Source organism: Podarcis pityusensis (genome assembly GCF_964106645.2).
Source record: "Podarcis pityusensis genome assembly, chromosome: 3".
Classification (NCBI taxonomy): domain Eukaryota; kingdom Metazoa; phylum Chordata; class Lepidosauria; order Squamata; family Lacertidae; genus Podarcis; species Podarcis pityusensis.
In genome coordinates, this window is record NC_138026.1 from 118,144,432 (window position 1) to 118,159,805 (window position 15,374).

Consider the following 15,374-nt stretch of genomic DNA (forward strand, 5'->3'; position numbering starts at 1 on the left):
CACGTAGCCACCAGGGCTGCCAGAAGGAGGGCGAGGATTGTCACAGGCCTGTCTCTGAGATGGTGGTCCTGGGCAAGTGGGGGAACTCACATAAGAACTGCAAGGAAATGTTGCAGCATAGTTTCTTGGCAAGGATGCCTCCTCCTCCTCCTCGATATGACATTCCCTTCTCGCAGACATTCATCCACCCAAGTTTTCCATTTCTCATTTCCACCTGACACTCAGCAATGCTCAGTTCTCCCTGGGCTGTTTCGGGTGCCTGGGTTTTTTGGTTTTGCTGTGTCACCTTGTAAACCTTGGGGTTCCCCTGAGTACTCCAAGACTGCCCTCATATTTCTTAGTAAACCTGTTTTGCCTTGGCTGCATGCACGGCCCAAGTTTACTATTAGCAGGAGTGACGCGTTGCATGCATCCGTAGTTGAATGCAACAATGCATCCGAATGCCTTAGAAGATGATTTCTAAACGAGAGCAGCTTGTCCTTAAAATAGCACCCTTCCTCCTCTTCTTCTTCCTCTACCCTCTCTTCCATCACTTATACAGTCCACTTCTGTCCAGCCTTACTCAGAAATAAGTCCCCTGTTTTGGCTTCCTGTAGGATTGCTCTCTTCTCGCTCTCTTTGGCGATCATTCGGAGCTGAGTAAAATTGTCTTCCATGAACACAGTCTTAACAGTGAGTCCGTAAGTGACTGTGGAGGCCAATTCTGGATCCACACATCCTTCCACAGTGGGGACATAGGTTTCTGGGTGGGAGCTGATCCCGGTGAGGGTTTGCCAAGCGTGCCTTCCTCTTAGCACGTTTCTCCCTTGCGTCCTGAGTTCGAGCATCTTCAAAGCTCATGACACCTTTGGCAAAGGCTGTTCTCCAATTGGAGCGCTCACAGGCAAGTGTTTCCCAGTTGTCGGTGTTTATACTACATTTTTTTAGATTTGCCTTGAGAGTCTTTAAACCTCTTTCGTTGACCACCAGCATTACGCTTTCCATTTTTAAGTTTGGGATAGAGTAGTTGCTTTGGAAGACGATCATCAGGCATCTGCACATGACCAGTCCAACGAAGTTGATGTTGAAGAATCATTGCTTTGACACTGGTGATCTATGCTTCTTCCAGTACACTGGCATTAGTTCACCTGTCTTCCCAAGTGATGTGTAAACATTTTCAGAGACACTGTCAATGAAATCTTTCAAAGAGTTGGAGATGGCGGTTTATAAGTGGTCCATGTTTCACAAGCATATAGTAAGGTTGGTAGTACAATAGCTTTGTAAACAAGCATTTTGGTTTCCTTGTGAATGTCCCGGTCCTCAAACACTCTGCACTTCAGTTGGGAGAAAGCCGCACTCACAGAGCTCAGGTGATGCTGGATTTCGGCATCAATGTTGGCCCTTGTGGAAAAATAACTGCCCAGGTAGGAGAAGTGACCGACATTTTCCAATGTTACTCCATTGAGTTGGAAACCACAGGAAGGGAGAGTTGCTCTTGTGATCGAATCCTGCTTCTGGCCTTTGCCTTGGGCATTTGGTTGGCCACTGCGAGAAGAATATGCTGGACTAGATGGGCCATGGCCTGATCCAGCAGGACGTTCTTACCTTTTTAAGTGACCATGAGCCATAACAGTGAAGGGGAGCCTCCATCGCAAGGGGTTGTATACCTCTGAATATCATTTGGGACACAGAGAGGGGAGAACAGGCTCAGACAGCATACCTGTTGTAGTACAACGGTTTTGGAGGGCACGAGATAAGGGACAGTTGCCTTGTGTTTTTATTTTCTGGTTGGTATTGCATGTGTGTTTAGTCTACACTCCACTTCCCCACTAAAAGGCAAATGACCTAATAAAAGATTTTTTTTTTTTTTAAAGAAAAGGCAAGCCCTTTTTGAACAGGCTCCCGGGGTCTCCGCTTCTGAATTTTTGCTCCGGGAAGCAGAGAATCAACCGCTCGCTTTACCGTATTCTTCTCATTATGGAAATCCACAGAGAGCAAGGTGGTGCAAATCATCCCCAATTATTTCTGCGAAAATGTTCGCCTCCCTGGAAAAAAAGAGAAAGGGAGGGGATCATATGCTCAGATCGCTTCTTTTTTTACATGAAAAGAAGCAACGAAAGAGCCTTGTGGCACCTGAAAGAACTAACAAATTTATGATGGTGTAAGCTTTCATGACTCAAGCCCACGTTCCCTTGTTTCGCCCTCCCTTGACTTCCATCTCCTTCCTTGTCTCTTTGCTGTGCATCAGTTTCTAAGTTGTAAAGACTATAGGGCCGGCATTCTTGTACTCCCTAAAGTCGCGGGAAGCCTGATGTCATAGATAGATAGAGATAGATAGATAGATAGATAGATAGATAGATAGATAGATAGATGATAGATGACAGAGTAGATAGATACAGTAGATAGATAGATTCAGGTAGGTAGCCGTGTTGGTCTGACGCAGTAGAAATATATATATAAAATAATAAAAATTGTCCAGTAGCACCTTAGGTAAAGGTAAAGGGACCCCTGACCATTAGGTCCAGTCGTGGCCGACTCTGGGGTTGCGGCACTCATCTCGCTTTATTGGCCGAGGGAGCTGGCGTACAGCTTCCGGGTCATGTGGCCAGCATGACGAAGCCGCTTCTGGCGAACCAGAGCAGCGCACGGAAACGCCGTTTACCTTCCCACTGGAGCGGTACCTATTTATCTACTTGCACTTTGACATGCTTTCGAACTGCTTGGTTGGCAGGAGCAGGGACCAAGCAACGGGAGCTCACCCCATCGCGGGGATTCGAACCGTCGACCTTCTAATCAGCAAGTCCTAGGCTCTGTGGTTTAACCCACAGTGCCACCCGCGTCCCTTAGAGACCAACTAAGTTTGTTCTTGGTATGAGCTTTCGTGTGCATGCACACTTCTTCAGCTACACTGAAACAGAAGTCACCAGACTCTTATATATAGTGAGAGGGTGGGGAGGGGTATTACTCAGAAGGGTGGTGGGAATGGGTAATCAGTTGACGACTGTTAACGACTGCAATTGGTCTTCCAGGAAAAGGCAAGCGGTGAGATGACCAAAAATAGCTTTATCATGTACAGTCATACCTCATGTTACGTTTGCTTCATGTTACGTTCTTTCAGGTTACGTCCCGCGGCGACCCGGAAGTACCGGAAAGGGTTACTTCTGGGTTTCGCTGCTCACGCATGCGCAGAAGTGCACAATGACACCGCATGCATGCACAGAAGTGGCGAAACGCAACCCGCGCGTGCGCAGATGCACCTCTGCGGGTTGCGCTCTTTTCATGCTGCGAACAGGCCTCCGGAACGGATCCCGTTCGCAACCAGAGGTACAACTGTATAATGAGATAAGAATCCAATGTCTCTATTCTGACCAGGTCTCTCCATGGTTTTAAGTTTGGTAATAAGTTGTAATTCAGTATTATAAGTTGTAATTAAGTACAGTGGTACCGCGCAAGACGAATGCCTCGCAATACGAAAAACGCGCAAGACGAAAGAGTTTTCCGTTTTTTGAGTCGTTCCGCAAGACAAATTTCCCTATGGGCTTGCTTCGCAAGACGAAACGTCTTGCGAGTTCTTGCGAGTTTGTTTCCTTTTTCTTAAAGCCGCTAAGCCGCTAATAGCCGCTAAGCCGCTAATAGCCGTGCTTCGCAAGACGAAAAAACCGCAAGACGAAGAGACTCGTGGAATGATTAATTTCATCTTGCGAGGCACCACTGTATTACCGCTCCCCACCCTCCCACTATATATAAGGGTCTGGTGACTTCTGTTTCGGTGTATCTGAAGAAGTGTGCACGCACACAAAAGCTCATACCAATAACAAACTTAGTTGGTCTCTAAGATGCTACTGGAAGGACTTTTTTTATGATAGATAGATAGATAGATAGATAGATAGATAGATAGACAGATAGAGAGATAGATAGATAGATAGATAGATAGATAGATAGATAGATAGATGATAGATAGACCTAGTCACCAACCTAGATGCCTTTAAAAAAAGTATTGGACAAATTCATGTGTCCCTCCAAGTGTCCCTTTTTCCAGAGACAGTCCTGGAATTATGAAAGCCAATCCTGGCTTCTAATTTGATCCCAAAAAGTCCCTGTTGCCCCCACCAATGCTGCCGCCACCAAGCTTGGGGAGGAGGATGAGCCAGCGCTTGTCCATGGGAAAGGTCCATGGGGCCACATAGAGAGGCTGGAGGGTTGCATGTGGCCCCCGGATCTGGGGTTTCTTGCTCCTGGTATCCAACATTACAGACATTCCTTTCATAAAATCATAGAGTTGAAAGAAGCCCTAAGGCCCCTGCAATGCAGGAATCACATTTAAGAATCCCTGACCGATAGGCAGCCAACCTCTGCTTCAAAACCTCCAACTTGAGGTTGAGGAAAACTTGAGAGCCAGTGTGGTGTAGTGGTTAAGAGCAGTAGACTCGTAATCTGGTGAACTGGGTTCATTTCCCCGCTCCTCCACATGTAGCTGCTGGGTGACCTTGGGCTAGTCACACTTCTCTGAAGTCTCTCAGCCTCACTCACCTCACAGAGTGTTTGTTGTGGGGGAGGAAGTGAAAGGAGATTGTTCGCCGCTTTGAGACTCCTTTGGATAGTGATAAAGCAGGATATCAAATCCAAACTCTTCTTCTTCTTCCAAGGAAGGAGAATCCACCACCTTCTGAAGGAGTTGGTTCCACTGTCAAACAGCTGTTACCATCAGAAAGCTCATCCCAATTTTTAGTCAGAATCTCCTTTCTTGCAATTTGTATCCATTGGCCTGGGTCCTCTGGAATAGCAGAAAGCGAGACTTTCAGATATTTGAAGATGACTATCCTCTCATCTCTTGGTCTTCTCCTCTTCAGGCTAAACATGCCCAGCTCCCTCAACCGTTCCTCATAAGGCTTCATTTCCAGACCCTTGATCCTCCTAGTCACCCTCCTCAGCACACCTTCCAGCTTCTCAGTATCCTTCTTAAATTGTGCTGCCCAGAACTGCACGCCAGGACTCCAGGTGGGGTCTAACCAAAGCAGAATAGAGTGGTACTATGACTTCCCTTGATCTGGACACTAGATTTTGTTTGATGCAGCCTAGAATTGCCTTAACCTTTTTTTTTTGTTCTGCTGTCCGATCTGTTAGAATTCCTTTTGGATTTCCAGAGCTGCAATGGGAGGACGGGGGTGTGAGGAACAAGGAAGGCTTTGATTAAGAGCTTTGCTGCTGTGGTAGAACATCTGCTCTCAGCCAACATTTTCTTGGAGCATGTCTATGATGCAGCTCTGATCCCTCATGATTCCCCTCCCTTCCCTCCATCTCTGTCTCCACGCTTGTGCGCCTTCTCAGCTGCCGGCCACATGACCCACAATGCACTCCGGCAGGCCTGGTCCGCCCCAGTGAACATCTCGAGGACCTCTGAGACTCAGGGAGGAGAGCACGCGAGGCCTGGAATGTGTGCCATGTCCCAAAGTGCATCCTGTTGCGGCAGAAGGACAGAGCTGCCATTACGCCTGTCATGTTCGCAATAGCTTGCAAACACACAACTCACTCCCTTGTATTTCCCCCTTTCTGCAATCCTTTTTGACACCTGTCATTTTCAAGCAGACTTGAGGTGGGGGTGGGGGGAAGAAACAGCAGCACCGAACTGGAAGGTGGCAGTTGGGGGGGGGGGGTGTCACGGGCTTGACAACAGAGGAAGCAGCCTTCACGCTCCCACAATGCATCTGTGTCGACGTCCATCCTGGAAGCACCTGCAATCTTGCACGGTCTGTTGATGGGCTGGTTTTGTGAGAGCAGTTGTGAGCCTAACCCCACTTTCCTGGGAGTGAACCCAATTGAACTCCATGGGGCTTACGTCTGAAAAGACGTGGTTGGGACTGCAGCCGATATGCAGACATAAACTACTTCTTTTTAAGTCACTGTGGTGTACACCATAACAGTGTCCCTGTTTTCCAAGGACAGTCTTGGATTTACAGAAGCTGTAAATTTACAGATTTACAGATCCCTGAATGTCCCACTTTTCCTTAAAGGTAAAGGGACCCCTGACCATTAGGTCCAGTCGTGCAGCGCACGGAAATGCCATTTACCTTCCCACCAGAATGGTACCTATTTATCTACTTGCACTGGTGTGCTTTCGAACTGCTAGGTTGGCAGGAGCAGGGACCGAGCAACGGGAGCTCACCCCGACACAGGGATTCGAACTGCCGACCTTCTGATCGGCAAGTCCTAGGCTCTGTGGTTTAACCCACAGCACCACCCGAGTCCCTTTTCCTTAGGATGCCCCTATTTTCATTGGAGAAATGTTGGAGGATATGGAATAGGATGTCCCTGTTTTCATCAGAGAAATGTTGGGAGGTATGCCGTAAACTTATAAGATCCTGAAATTCAGGACAAATGACAAATGCTGAAACAAAACAGGTTTTTAAGCAGGTAGTGAAACAGCAGAATTGTAGGTGCTTGTCTGGTTAAAATAGGAACAGCGTTCCAAATTACTGGTACCGCTACACTAGAAACCTGAGTTTGCAGAGAAACTCAACAGTCGTAACAATTTTCAGACTGAGAATCATCTTGAAATCTAGCCCTGCAACTGTGGACAAGAGGGAAATCTACTCACATGTTGGTGTGAACTTGCCAAATCTGCAGATTCTGAACCATAACTCAGCTCTTCTTTGAAACCCACACACCTCTGATTTTTTTTTAAAAAAAATTTAGGTCTTCAACATGGTATTTTATTTTGTTCACATACACTATGCCATAAACTCATATGGAATTGGTTCCAGCAGCTCTGGCTCCTTGCCATTGTGTCTCACAAAGCGGGCTTCTCTTGGAGGAGCAGGCTGGCTTTTTAGTTCAAACCAAATTCCCTTTTCCTTTCCTTCTTTTTCCTTTCTTTCGTTTTCTTTCACACGCTGCAAGAAGCTGTCTCTGCTCTTTGAGCGCTTAATATGCTCAATTCGCACATTAATTCTCTTGGCCAGAATCTTGCCCTTAACTTTCTTGTTCACAATAATGCCCACAGCATGCTGGGTAATGTTGTATACCCTTCCTGTCTTGCCATGGTAACATTTGTGGGGCATGCCTTTCTGAATTGTGCCCAGGCCCTTTATGTCAACAATATCACCCTTCTTATAGATGCACATGTAGGTAGCAAGAGGGAGCACACCATGTTTGCGAAAGGGTCTTGAGAACATGTAACGTGTCCCTCTCCTCTTCCCCTTGGTGTTGGTCATCTTGACGGTTTACTGTAAGATGGTGCTGAATTTTGTGGTGCTGGACTTGACCGGCCTCTGTCCTGTTCCTGCTGCAGGACTGTTCTTACCGTCTTACGAGTCTGTTTTCGGGACAGAAGATGCATCAGGCAGAACCGGCTGCCCCCGGGGCCAGGCCTGATAGATACAGAGGGGCAGAGCTGATAGTAGCAGTTGCTTTGTTCTGCCCTCCTCACACATGTTCAATTCAGCTCTTGCCAAATCCAGGGAAGACTAACCTGCTTCTGAGGAACTGGATTCCTTTGCTATCTTTTGCTGGAGCCAAAATATCAAGCAGACTTTTTTTCCCCAAACAGCAGAAGTTTCCTTCCATGTTCGTCTGAGCATTGCTGTCTCCTCTGCTGTCTGTTTGGCAAGCTCAGCAAGGATTCTCCACTGGGGGTTTGCACTAGAAACTGTCCTGGGTCCTTCGGGGACTCACTTCTTTACCCTGACACTAATACTACTACCGAACGTCTCTTTGGCGCCACACAGAAGTGACAAAATCCCTCCCTGCGGAGGCTCATAATCTATCGGAGACAGACAAAATGGTGTGGTCATGGGAACACAGGAAACTGCCTTTGAACTGAGTTGGAGATCTAGCTCAGCATTGTCTAATAATAATAATAATAATAATAATAATAATAATTTATTATTTGTACCCCACCCATCTGGCTGGGTTTCCCCAGTCACTCTGGGCGGCTTCCACAGAGACCAAAAATACACTAAAATGTCACACATTAAAAACTTCCCTGAACAGGGCTGCCTTAAGATGTCTTCTGAATGTCAGGTAGTTGTTTATTTCTTTGACATCTGAAGGGAGGGCGTTCCACAGGGCGGGCGCCACTACCGAGAAGGCCCTCTGCCTGGTTCCCTGTAACCTCACTTCTCGCAATGAGGGAACCGCCAGAAGGCCCTCGGCGCTGGATCTCAGTGTCCAGGCTGAACGATGGAGGTGGAAACGCTCCTTCAGGTATACAGAACCGAGGCCGTTTAGGGCTTTAAAGGTCAGCACCAACACCTTGAATTGTGCTCGGAAACATACTGGGAGCCAATGCAGATCTCTCAGGACCAGTGTTGTGCGGTCCTGGCGGCCACTCCCAGTCACCAGTCTGGCTGCCGCATTCTGGATTAATTGCAGTTTCTGGGTCACCTTCAAAGGTAGCCCCACGTAGAGCGCGTTGCAGTAGTCCAAGCGGGAGATAACTAGAGCACGCAGTACTCTGGCGAGACAGTCTGCGGGCAGGGAGGGTCTCAGCCTACGTACCAGATGGAGCTGATAAACAGCTGCCCTGGACACAGAATTGACCTGCGCCTCCATGGACAGCTGTGAGTCCAAAATGACTCCCAGGCTGCGCACCTGGTCCTTCAGGGGCACAGTTACCCCATTCTGGACCAGGGAGTCCCCCACACCAGCCCTGTCCCCCCAAACAGTACTTCAGTCTTGTCAGGATTCAACCTGACTACAGTGTCTATCAGCACCTTTGGACAAGTTATGGCTAGTTGGAGGCAGCGCCCAGCACCCTCAGGCCATAGCCAATGCCCCAGAATATTTGTGAAGCCAACCAATATTTGTGACCCTGGTCTGCTCTGTTGCCATTCCTGCCAAGCGCCCCATTTTCAGAGGTATGCCCCCCATTTTCTCTGGGGACGCCTCAGGCTCTGCCTTCGTCCCGGGGCAACCAGCGTTGGATGGCAGCGAGGGGAAGGCAGGTGGCATGGCGCTCTGGCAGGAGTCAGCAGGGTCGCGACAAAGCATCGGACCAAAAAAGGAGCAGCTTCCATCCGACACTCTGGCACGATCCTGTTGATTTCATGCCAGAGCAATGGAATGAAAGCCACACGTTTTTCTTTTCTTTCTTTTATAAGTTTTTATTCGTTCAACATATCATTTTCAACAATAATTAAACATACTTTCATATCTTATACCATTTTTTTTCTTCCATCAATCACATCTGAAAATTTTCCAATCTATTCACTTAATATACATTTCTTACTTTCACTATTACATTTAAATCTCATAACTAATATCTCTATTCTTTCTCTACTTTGCAATATTTCATGTATTTCTCCTTACAAAACGTCTTGTAGTCGTACCAGTGTAATTTGTTGATTACAATTGCTCTTCAAATAGTTTGTATATTTCTTCCAATCTTCTGTGAATCTCTGGTCCCGCAGGTTTCGAATCCTTCCTGTCATTTTATCTAATTCTGCGTAGTCCATTAATTTTGTCTGAAAGCCACTCGTTTTTTCTGTCCTGTGAGACCAAAGAATGGGTGTCTTTTCCTCTCGTGCATACATGAAACTCAGGATCGGAAAACTGAGCGTCCCCATTTCAGTGGGGAAAATGTTGGGTGGCATGTCTGCTGCCAAGCAGTCAGTTTTGTAAACCGCTTAAAAACCCCTGCAGTCTCCTCAATACGTCACTCCAGGGGCACTGTGGGAAATTAAAATGGCTGCCCCAGGGAGGCCATTTTGATTTCACACATTAACCCCGGAGCTCTGGTTATGGCAGGAGCTTTTGTGAGAACATTGGAATGGCAACTTCCGACATGAACTGTCCTTCCTCTCTGGGAAGCCCATGGAAAGGGGAACACCGAAGAAAGAGGGAGCCCAACAGAAGGCTGTTTGGGCTGGACTCTCAAAAGTGGGCTCTTTCTTGGTCCCACGAAACAGGTTTTCCCTGGGGCTGTTTTGGACTACAACTCCCATCCATACAATACAAATATGCTTTTGCCTGGGGAAATCACTGGAGTCTGTTATACCGTGACTTCCCATCATTTGTTTATTTAAGCCAGGGAGCCACCACTGAAAAGGCCCTGTCATGGGTTAGTGCCAACCAGGGGAAGCACCACATACAGCTCCCTCCACCCCACCCCGCTGATTGTAGGGTATAGGGGGGTCCATATTGGGGAAGGTGCTCTTTTAGGTACTGTGAAGCTGTTTAAGGCCTTGTATGCTTGCTGTAGTCTGCACAGCCATGACAGCACTTTGTTTTAGAAAAAGTCACTCGCATTGAACGGAGGTAGCTTAGAGGTAGTTAGCGTGTGGCAGTGAGAACGCCAAGGTCACAGGTTCTATCCCTATATGGGACAACTGCATATTCCTGCATTGCAGGGGGTTAGACTAGATGATCCCCAAGGTCCCTTCCAACTCTCCAGTTCTATGAATACCATGGATGGAGCCCAGGGAGGAAAGAAACTGATATGTGAACAAAAACAGTGTGCAACTTGAGGAGAATTCAACCTACGGATTTGGTCTTGATCTTACAGGCCTTGTTCATAAGGGGGAGATGTTCAACAACACATTCAGGGGAAATACTCCCTCAGGACTAGGCAGCCAATCAGAGGCTGTGTTACCTCAGCGAGGGTCATGTTGCTGGGCCTGGTTGCTAGGCAGCACCTCCACCCATCTCTCTCTTGGCTACTTGGCTTTAATGCCAAGAGAATTAACCCTTGAGCTGCGCACTGAATGAGCCCTGCTGTTGCACTTCCAACGTGTTGCTTCTAGGAGTGCACCCCTGTTCCCCCAAATTTTGTGATAACCGTACACTTTCCACACTTTTACTCATAATTTCATGCTAGGTGTGTGTGTGTGTGTGTGTGTGTGTGTGCGTGAACCCCTTTCTGATCTTAAAAGCAGCATCTAGTATGTGTGTGTGTGTCCTCCTTTTCTGATTGGAAGGCTCCCAAGACCCCAAGACCCCGTCCTCAACCCCATATCTTCCCCTTTCCTCCATGGATCCTGCTTCCAAGGCTGTGATGGTTCTCCGAGAAATGGTACTGTCTGATTAAGATGGATAGATTGGTAAGAAGCATCCAGTGTGACCGGAATAGAAAACACAGCAGCTCCTGGCTGGCTTGGGGGGCAGAAAGCCAGAAAATAGCTTTGCTCGGAAGATGATTTCCATACGAGTGCAGCTTGTCCTTAAAATAGCATCTTTCCTCTTCTTCTTCCTCTCCCCTCTCTTCCATCACTTATACAGTCCAGTTCTGTCCAGCCTTACTCAGAAATAAGTCCTCTGCTTCAAGGAGATGGGCTTCCTGTAGGATTGCTCTCTTCTCTTTCTCTTTGGCGATCAGTCGTAGCCGAGTAAGATTGTCTTCCATAAACATGGTTTTAACAATGAGTCCATAAGTGACTGTGGAGGCCAATTCCGGACCCACACGTCCTTCCATGGTGGGGACATTGGTTCCCGGGCGGGAGTTGATCAGTGTTGATTTGCCAAGCGTGCCTTCCTCGTCGCACGTTCCTCCCTTGCGTTCTGAGTTCGAGTGTCTTCAAAGCCCATGACACCTTCTGCTGCTTATGTATGACCTCAGCACAAGCTGAGTTGGTGGCAAAGCAAGCTTTCCTCTTGGTAGGGCTGTCTGTGTGACAGTGGCGTAGCGTGGGTTGTCAGCACCCGGGGCAAGGCAAGTAATTTGCGCCCCCTAACCCATGGATTTGCGCCCCATAACCAGTGGATTTGCGTCCCCTAACCCTAACCCCCAGATGTTGCGCCCGGTGCGGCCGGCCCCCCTGCACCGCCCACGCTACGCCACTGCTGTGTGACCAGCTATTGTCTAACACTGCCCACCGAGCCTGGTATCGTCTGCTCCCTCCCCAGGTCAACAAACCCCGTCTGTCCCTCACTTCCCTCTATGGCACATGCAGAGACCGCCTTCTTCACCGTTGGACCCCCTCATCCAACAGAGCCTGTCTTCGCACGCAGGGGAATTGGGTGTCTGGTGTGTAACATAATTGGGAAGGGGGAGCCTTATACATGGGGGCGTCTTATAGACGGGAAAATACAGTAATTAGGGAGGGAGAGCAATTTGTTTGTGTTTAGATGCCATGTTCCTGCCAAATCTCCCGACTCTGGGGTTGCAGCGCTCATCTCGCTCTATAGGCCGAGGGAGCCAGCGTTTGTCCGCAGACAGCTTCCGGGTCATGTGGCCAGCATGACTAAGCCGCTTCTGGCGAACCAGAGCAGCGCACGGAAACGCCGTTTACCTTCCCGCTGGAGCGGTACCTATTTATCTACTTGCACTTTGACGTGCTTTCGAACTGCTAGGTTGGCAGGAGCAGGGACTGAGCAACGGGAGCTCACCCCGTCGTGGGGATTCGAACCGCCGACCTTCTGATCGGCAAGTCCTAGGCTCTGTGGTTTAACCCACAGGACCACCCGCATCCCTTCTCTAAGAGGGTAAGAAATGGCAAAATGAGATGAAGGGGGAGAGAGGGGGAGAGGCAAGGCACACTCACAGGTACTGAGCCTTCCCCACTCTTACATAATGAAGTTACGTAATGGCTCAGAAGTGCTGACTGCCTACTCATTTTCCCTCTTCTGCTGGGTCTGATCTGCACAGAGTTGAGCAGAGGTGGCCTGCTTGCTCCCACCGCTGCTCGTTCACTCGTAGGGCAGGTTGACAGCAGGGACAGGAGACCCTGGGGGTTAGCAGCGGACCTCCAATGTAGGGACAGGCTTTGAGATGTGTCTGGTGGTGCCAACCTCCTGGCTGCAGCCATTCCTCCTCCCAGACACACACACACTTCCTAGTCTGATGCAACAGGAAGCGGGCTGGGGGGGGGGGAATACATTCATCCCCTCCCTTGTCTTTTTGGTGAGGTAGTTACTGAGCCCACCCAAAGTCCACCCCCCTCTCTCTCCCTCTCCCCCCATTAGAATCCTGCAGTGTGTTTCCTTTAAAGAGCCGGTGACACTTGTTGCATTTCCCTTGGGAGCAGATGTTAAAGAGTTTCCAGGATCAAAAGAAGCAGACATCATGTCAGAAACAATTATTGTACCGCAATGCCTATGAGCTACTCATTCATTCCAGGGACTTTTCTTTAGATCGGGGAGAAGAGGGGGGCAGAAAGATCATGGTCAAAGCAAACAACAGCGGAAATGTTGCTTCGTCGCTTGCTTGCTTGCTTGCTTGCTTGCTTGCTTGCTTGCTCACTCTGCAAGATGGGGATGGGAACTTTACAGGGCTGATGTGAGGAGTACAACAGCAACCAAATAGTAGGATAGGATTGAGGCAATTCCAAGCTGCCTCAAGAGAAGTCTAGTGTCCAGAGCAAAGGAAGTCATAGGTAAAGTTAAAGGGACCCCTGACCATTAGGTCCAGTCGTGGCCGACTCGGGTTGCGGCACTCATCTCGCTTTATTGGCTGAGGGAGCCAGCATACAGCTTCCGGGTCATGTGGCCAGCATGACTAAGCTGCTTCTGGCGAACCAGAGCAGCGCACGGAAATGCCCTTTACCTTCCCGCCAGAGCGGTACCTATTTATCTACTTGCACTTTGATGTGTTTCGAACTGCTAGGTGGGCAGGAGCTGGGACCGAGGGACCGAGCAACAGGAGCTCATCCCGTCGTAGGGATTCGAACCGCCGACCTTCTGATCGGCAAGTCCTAGGCTCTGTGGTTTAACCCACTGCACCACCCGCATCCAAGGGATGTCATAGTCCTGCTCTATTCTGCCTTGGTCAGGCCACACCTGGAATACTGTGTCCAGCTCTGGACACCACAATTTAAGAAGGATGTTGACAAGCTGGAAGCTGTAGCAAGAGCAACCATAATGATAATGGAAATGAAGCCTTATGAGGAACGGTTGAAGGAGCTGTTTAGCCTGGAAAAGAGGAGACTGAGAGGAGAGAGGAGAGTTACAGGTAGGTAGCCGTGTTGATCTGCTGTAGTCGAAACAAAATACAAAAATTCCTTCCAGTAGCACCTTAGAGACCAACTAAGGAGAGAGAAAAGCCACATTCAGATATCTAAAGGTCTTATCATATAGAGCAGGGGTCAGCAACCTTTTTCAGCTGTGGGCTGGTCCACTGTCCCTCAGACCATGTGGTGGGCCAGACTGTATTTTGAAAAAAAAAAATATGAATGAATTCCTATGCCCCACAAATAACCCAGAAATGCATTTTAAATAAAAGGACACATTCTACTCATGTAAAAACACACTGATTCCCGGACCGTCCGCGGGCGGGTTGAGAAGGCGATTGGTCTGCATTTGGCCCCCAGGCCTTAGGTTGCCTACCCCTGATATAGAAGGTGCATGGAGCTAGTTTTCTCCTGCTCCATAGGACCCAAAGCAATAGATTAAAGTTACAATAAAGGAGATTCCAACAAAACATCAGGAAGGGAGACAGTTTCCCTCGGGAGGCTGTGGGCTCTTCTTCATCTGAGGTTTTTAAAGGAGAGCTTAGGTGGCCATTTGTCCTGGGTGCTTAAGTTGAGATTCCTGCTTTGCAGGGGGTTGGTCTGCTCCTTCCTCCTGGGCCGTGTCCAGAAAGTGGTGGGGGGGATGAGTGTTCAGACCCCTGGGCTCTCACTTGTGGGGTGCCTCAGGGTTCTGTCCTCTCCCCCATGCTTTTCAACATCTACATGCAGACGCTGGGAGAGATCATCAGGGGGTTTGGGCTAGGTGTTCATCAATATGCGGATGATACCCAGCTCTACTTCTCTTTCAAATCAGAACCAGTGAAGGCAGTGAAGGTCCTATGTGAGTGCCTGGAGGCGATTGGAGGATGGATGGCAGCTAACAGATTGAGGTTGAATCCTGACATGACAGAAGTACTTTTCTTGGGGGACAGGGGGCGGGCTGGTGTGGAGGACTCCCTAGTCCTGAATGGGGTAACCGTGCCCCTGAAGGACCAGGTGTGCAGCCTGGGAGTCATTCTGGACTCACAGCCGTCCATGGAGGCGCAGGTCAATTCTGTGTCCAGGGCGGCTGTCTACCAGCTCCATCTGGTACTCAGGCTGAGACCCTACCTGCCCACAGACTGTCTCGCCAGAGTGGTGCATGCTCTGGTTATCTCCCACTTGGACTACTGCAATGCACCCCAAGTTGGGTTACCTTTGAAGGTGACCCTGCTTTGCACCCTCTTGAGTGCTTTTGCCTGGCCAGAATCTGACCCTGAACTGTGACAATGCCTCTTGCTTGCATAGATGCAAAACAGAGAGGGGCTGGGGAGCCTACAGTGTAAAGAAAAGAATTTCATTCTTGCTCCACCCACTAGACCTGCCTGCCATCAACATCCTGCCCCTGGAAAGTTGTCCAGGAGGGAATTCTGCCCTTGGCTTGCAACAGGCCCCCCTACGCCTGCCCTATTGCTGTAAATACTCCTGTATGCAGGATCGCACCTGTTTGTAATATTCAGCCCTGCGGCGTAATAA

At 48.8% G+C, this 15,374-nt stretch overlaps 1 protein-coding gene and 1 pseudogene across 2 annotated transcripts in view; one reads left to right on the top strand and one right to left on the bottom strand.

Annotated features, from left to right (window-relative positions):
• XKR6 (XK related 6) overlaps nt 1–15,374 on the top strand; it is a gene marked incomplete at its 5' end in the record, with an annotated part of 174,014 nt that overhangs the window by 96,751 nt on the left and 61,889 nt on the right. The window lies entirely within an intron of this gene.
• LOC308474654 (large ribosomal subunit protein eL21 pseudogene) lies at nt 6,668–7,212 on the bottom strand (annotated as a pseudogene). The gene has a single exon. The product of its transcript is annotated as a large ribosomal subunit protein eL21 pseudogene (transcript).